We start from the raw sequence: 6,349 nt of genomic DNA on the forward strand, positions 1-6,349 counted from the left end.
TCGTACTCGAACTTCCTCCTTCAGTTGAACCAATTATAATTCCTTTAGTGATTGGCTTTGTTGTTACTATTGTAGAATGAATTGGTTTCGTGATTACAGGAAAAGTTGTTTTAAGCTGAGTTGAATGAATCTTCCCAACAGTTTCCGCATCCTCTCCTTTACTTCCTTTTATTTCTCCCCCTTGCACCCCTGTGAAAGCAGGCAGGGCATTCTTTGGCAAAAGAGAAGTAAAGTTGGTAATCGGGGCCAACGCCTTCTAGATAGCTTGCTCTAAAGTGTTGACTTTGAGAGTTAAAAATTCCGAAGTAAGAATCGTTTGTTGAGAAGGCTGTGAAACACAACTTTTTAATTCAGTAGCCAACTGAATTAATTTTGAAAACTGCTCCTTATTCTCTTGATGCTTGGCTTCGATAATTTGAGCAGACGGTTGATAATCAGTAGCAAGCTTGGTCAGTGCTTCAGCAATGATATCAACACGTTTTTGTACTTCTAAATTTTGCGAATGAAAGTCTTGAATCTCCTTTTCAATTTCTTTCTTTAACTCCTCAATTTTGAAGTAAACATCTTCCCTGAACTTCTTCACATCTTGTACAAAAAGAACACGCCGTTCTTTTGTAACAATTTTCAAATATTTTATAACGCCATCAAAAGATTTTCCTTGAGCTTGAATGCGAAGCTCATTATTCTTATCAGAATCATCAACTTTAGCAATGATATGTTTCTCTGCAGCTTGTGATTGAATAATGGCATTCAACTTTCGATTCAAAATTTTAAATTGCTTACCTGACATAACCATATGATCAGTTATTTCCTCCTCCTCTAAATCAAAGTGTATGGCTTCAAACATTCCTCCAAAACCTCCTCCTTTGGTTTCTTCATCAGACTGAGCTTGCAAAGATATAGGTTGTGGTGTTTCAGGTGATTGAGATGGGAACAATGTAGTAAAGGGATGTTTTAAAGGATGATTAAATATGGATGATGTGGTTGTGCTTGTATTTGGAAGAGAAAATGGTGGTAATGAAGTAGATAAGTTGATTGGCATTGTAACTTCAATATTTGTGATAGGAGTCCCCGTATCATATACGTTAACAACCTTATCAGAAATAATTTCCTCCTCTTGAACTGATTTGTTTGGAACAACTTCAAGTGGAATGGATGTGGTAGTGGAAATTTGCGAAGTAATTAGAAGAGAAACATTTACCATTGTGGAAATGGAAACATGTGGAGTCTCTGGAACCACTTCATCTTCTAATGATTCATTGCGAATAATCATCTTCCGTTTCTTGTAGAGCTTTTGAGTAATATGCTTCGCAACCTCTTGAGCTCTTCTTCTTTTTGAACCAGGAGAAACAGGAGCCGGAACGTCTCTAAACACAGCCCCCGTACTACTCACCTCAGTTTTGCGAATAGTAGGAGAAGTATTCGTCATATGTGATGACTTGCGAAACTTCTTTAATACCCCTGACTTTGTTGGTATAATCTCCTTCTTAGTTTTGGGAGAAAGATCATCTTTCGCAACCCCTTCAGCCTTTGACACTTTTGAAGATTCATGTTTTTCTTCCTTTTGAGTCTTCTTCTTCTTCTTTGATGACTCAGCACTGACTTCAAGTAACACTCCAGTTCGCACATTAGGATTAAACATTTTCATGTAGCGAACTAACACCTTGTGAGTAGAGGACTCTTTGTGAAGCATTGCATCAGGAATTCTTGCAACACTTGTGAAGATATTTTCATCATCTTCAACAACTTTTGGAAATTGGTACAAAGAAAATTCTGCAACTTCTCCTTCTTTAGGAACTTGAATTCCTTCTTTTGCATATACTTTTTCTAAGATCAAACTCCAGTACCTTGCACAAGAAATCCCCTTATCAACACATGTATTTTCTAGGCTTTTTTTGAACTCCTTCCAAAGCTGAGTTCCATAATCGATACTTAAATCATAGTACAGACCCATAATCATGGCATAAACCTCCATTCGTCACCGGTCTAGACCGACATTCCTTCCAGTCAAACATCTTAGAAAGATACCAAATAAGAAATTCCAAATACATGGTAAGCTTGACTTCCTGAAATCACTTATCTTTTTAAGAGTGGGTTGATGTCCCATCTCACTGAACATGAAGATAATCTGTGAATTGGTGGGTTTAAAGAATGGTGGGTTATGAGGAATGTTCAAGAAGTCCATGAACATGTTCTTGGTAAGACGAACCCTCTTGTTATTCACCAAATTGAAAGTGATGACATCAGTTTCATAGTTGTATGACGCAGTTGATGCCACCATTGACAACCAAGTCATAGGAACAAGAAAAGAATTGAACATAGCAGTTGATAATGGTGACCTTTTCAGTGCAACGATCAACATCTTCAATTCTTCTGGGTAGGATGAGATATTAGGATCAACTTGGTAGTTGGTGCTTTGAATCTTCATAAGAGACTGTGAAATAACTTCGTCGGTGTTGGATTGAGTAGCAGCCATTGTTAGGGTTTGAAGAAGATGAAGAATAAGAGAATTTGGGAATTTTTGAGTTTGATCGCGTAACCGTATAAAACACTCTTGAACCCCCTTTTATATGTAACCCTGATTGATTTGAATTTGAAGCGGGATGCATTTAATGATATCCGACGTGGCACCTTGAAAATCGGACCACTACTGCGAAAAGTTAGCCATGCGTCAAAAAGCAGCTGTCATGTCGCCTAGAAAATTAGGCAGAATACCATACGTCACGTATACACAGCCTGTCATTATCCCTTTTATTGAATTGTAACCGTTAGAACCCTTCGCATGGAAGCAAGGCTCTTTCACTCTTGGGATGAAAAGCGAAGTTATATGCAAGACTTCCGAAATCTTTAGCCTAAGTTGCTATTACTTAGTACCTCAAGGATTTCGTGAGTGCATGTGAGTCAAAGAAATAAGATAAGAAGCAAGTTAAATTTTTTTTTGGAATTCTGTGATGTCAAAAATGCAATTTGACACAAAGGCAGTTAAACCCCAGGCAAATGTTGCTTCGTTAATCATCAAGAGAGATGATCAACAGCTTGTGTATGTTCCCATGAATTACAATCGAATACTTTTTGATAAGTATCAAAGGGCTTCTTTTAAAAGTGATTCTTGGGTTGGTTTAAAATTTCGTTACATGTCAACCTAAACATAAGGTGATAAATTGTAACAGAAATTACTTGTATGACCAGTGTAGTCAGTGACAAGTCAGCTTTGAAAATATTTATCATGACCAGGACATTCAAATGAAACTCACACGGAAATCATATTCATGAAAAAAAAAATTATGTACTGGATCTTGTTGGGTAACAAACATCGTGGATTGCGAATGTTTGATCAAGACCACGCATGCGAATTAAATATGATTTGGAGTTTCGAATTTTGGGACTGAAACAAAAGTTTCATCAATATCTGGAACAATGTTCCCCGTCAATTCCTTAAGTTGTCAGATGTTTGGGTTTCACCTTCAGCACGGACTCATGATCTCAGATCATTAACACAAAATTTTTGTATATCTAGGTCTCGATGGGGTTGATGAGAGACCTCTCGGACATACGTCTTTGTGTGTGATTTGTGTTAAGAATTTTGTAATGAAAAAGATTGGTTTTAAGATCGAATGTACCTCTGTTATTTGTGGACCAAACATAAAACTCTTTACTCATATGAGAAGAGTAAGGTAGCTCTTTTGACTAATGCGAATATAAGCCTAATTGCGAAGAAATTTTCATGAGATAATTTCATTAAGGCTTTTGTTTCTCACACATAGAGTCATATGAGGCTTGAGTCAACATACTGCAGCATGCTTCTAGGGACATCCTAACTAGTACAAAGTTGAAAGAAATGATACCTTCCCATAGAAACATATAAGCATGACCTCTTCCCATTATGCTCTTGTCTAAAACTAAAAACACACAAAACTTCAAGAACAAAGTTAAAAAAATATTTTGTGGTTTTTGAATTTTTCGAAAATAAAGACATAACAAAATAAAATCTTTTTGGATTTTTTCTTTAAATTTTCGAAAATAAAAACAAAACAAAATAAAATATTTTTGATTTTTCAAGTTTTTCACAAAGCAAAAAAAATATTAAATTGAACCTTAGTTACCAGATGTGTGAATGCGAAGCAATGCGAAGCCTTTTAACGCACAGTAACTTCTGAATGATTTTGACTCAGAGCTGTTGAATGGACCTTTCATTCTTGAGTTATTGATTTTGAAACTGAATTCACATCGATCATCCCCAAACCTGCTAAAATTCTTACAAATGATTTTTCATCAAGAGGTTTAGTAAAAATATCAGCAAGTTGTTCAGTGGTTTTAAGAAAATGTATTTCAATATTCCCATCTTCCACATGATCTTTGATAAAATGATATCGAAGAGCTATGTGTTTTGTCTTTGAGTGTTGTACTGGATTATGACAAATGCAAATTGCACTTTGAGAATCACAATACAAGGGAATCTTTTTCATATTTATAGCATAATCACGAAGTTTACTCTGAATCCAAATGATTTGCAAAGTGCAAGCAGCAGCTGAAATGTATTCAGCCTCAGCAGTTGATATAGCAACACAAATTTGCTTCTTCGACTGCCAACTCACTAATTTCCCATCCAATAGTTGACACCCACCACTTGTACTTTTTCTATCCAAAGTACATCCTCCTAGATCAGAATCTGAAAAATCTTGAATGAAGAATCCCGATTTTGAAGGATACCAAAGTCCTAACGAAATTGTCCCCTTAAGATAGCGAAAAATATTTTTCACTGCAGTTAAATGAGGTTCTCTGGGATTAGCTTGATACCTAGCACAATTACATACCGAAAACATAATATCAGGTCTGCTTGCAGTTAAGTACAACAAAGACCCTATCATGTTTCGATAAAGAGTTAAATCAACTGCAGGAGTATCTAATGAAGGAGTTAGTCTTGTTCCCACTGCCATAGGTACTCTCAGCTTCGTGCTGTTTGTCATTCCAAACTTTTCAAGCAGCTTCTTTGTGTATTTTTCTTGATTGATTAAAATTCCATCCCTGTTCTGTCTTATATTTAAACCAAGAAAATTATTAATTTTTCCCATCATACTCATTTCAAATTTACTCTTCATTAGATTTTCAAATTCAATTGACAATGTTGGGTCAGTTGAACCAAAAATAATATCATCAACATAAATTTGAACAAGCATGAGATGATTCCCAACTTTCTTGCGAAACAATGTGGGGTCAACTGATCCTTGTTTAAATTTAGATTGTTTCAAAAAATTTGTAAGTGTTGCATACTAGGCTCTTGGTGCTTGTTTTAACCCATAAACTGCTTTGTCTAGGATGTAGACATGATCAGGATGTTCCTCATTTATAAATCCTGGTGGTTGTTCAACATAGACTGTTTCTTCTAATTCTCCATTTAAGAATGCACACTTAACATCCATTTGAAAAACATCGAAGTCTTTGTGAGCTACATAAGCTAAAAATATGCGAACTGCTTCGAGTCTTGCAATAGGAGCAAATGTTTCTTCATAGTCTATTCCTTCTTGTTGCGAATAGCCTTTAACAACTAGTCTAGCTTTATTACGAATAATATTGCCATCTTTGTCGGTTTTATTTTTAAAAATTCGTTTTAATCCGACCATTGAAACATCAGAAGGTTTAGGAATTAATCTCCAAACCTTATTTCGTTCAAATTCAGCCAATTCAGATTGCATAGCAACAACCGAATCTGAGTGTTCAATAACATTCTTTACTGTCTTTGGCTCTATTTTCGAAATAAAAACATTAAACATACACAATTCTTGGTTCGCATTCAGTACCTCATTTTTCGCACGAATTTGAGCTCTTGTCAACACACCATCTTGTGGATTCCCAATTACCTGTTCTTTGGGATGATTCCTTGTCCATTTCTCAAGTGGTGGAAAATCAGGATTAAATTCCAATGGTGCATCTTCGTACATATCTTCATTTTCAGATCCTGCAATAGAAAAATTATCATTTAATTCATGAAATTCATCATTTTCATCAAGATTAATTTTCTCTGGTGCATCATGCTCCTCCTCAACATGATGTTCATCTTGATGCTCCCCCTCAAAATGATGTTCCTATTGAAATTGTGAATGATCCCCCTCAACTTGATGATTCATATTTTCATTCTCCCCTTCGAAAGTTTGCTCTCTCTATACATTGGTGATCGTATGCTCCCCCTCCATACGAACATCAGGCATACTTTCGCAAGATATTGACTTTGTAGTTATTGTTGAATCATCAGTATGTTTTGAGGATTCTGATGTTTGATTATCAGGAGCATGAACTTCCGCATCAATTGCCCTGTCAGGAATTCTGAAAATTAAGTCATAATCAAAATCAT

The sequence above is a fragment of the Lactuca sativa genome, chromosome 7 (assembly GCF_002870075.4).
Source record: "Lactuca sativa cultivar Salinas chromosome 7, Lsat_Salinas_v11, whole genome shotgun sequence".
NCBI lineage: Eukaryota > Viridiplantae > Streptophyta > Magnoliopsida > Asterales > Asteraceae > Lactuca > Lactuca sativa.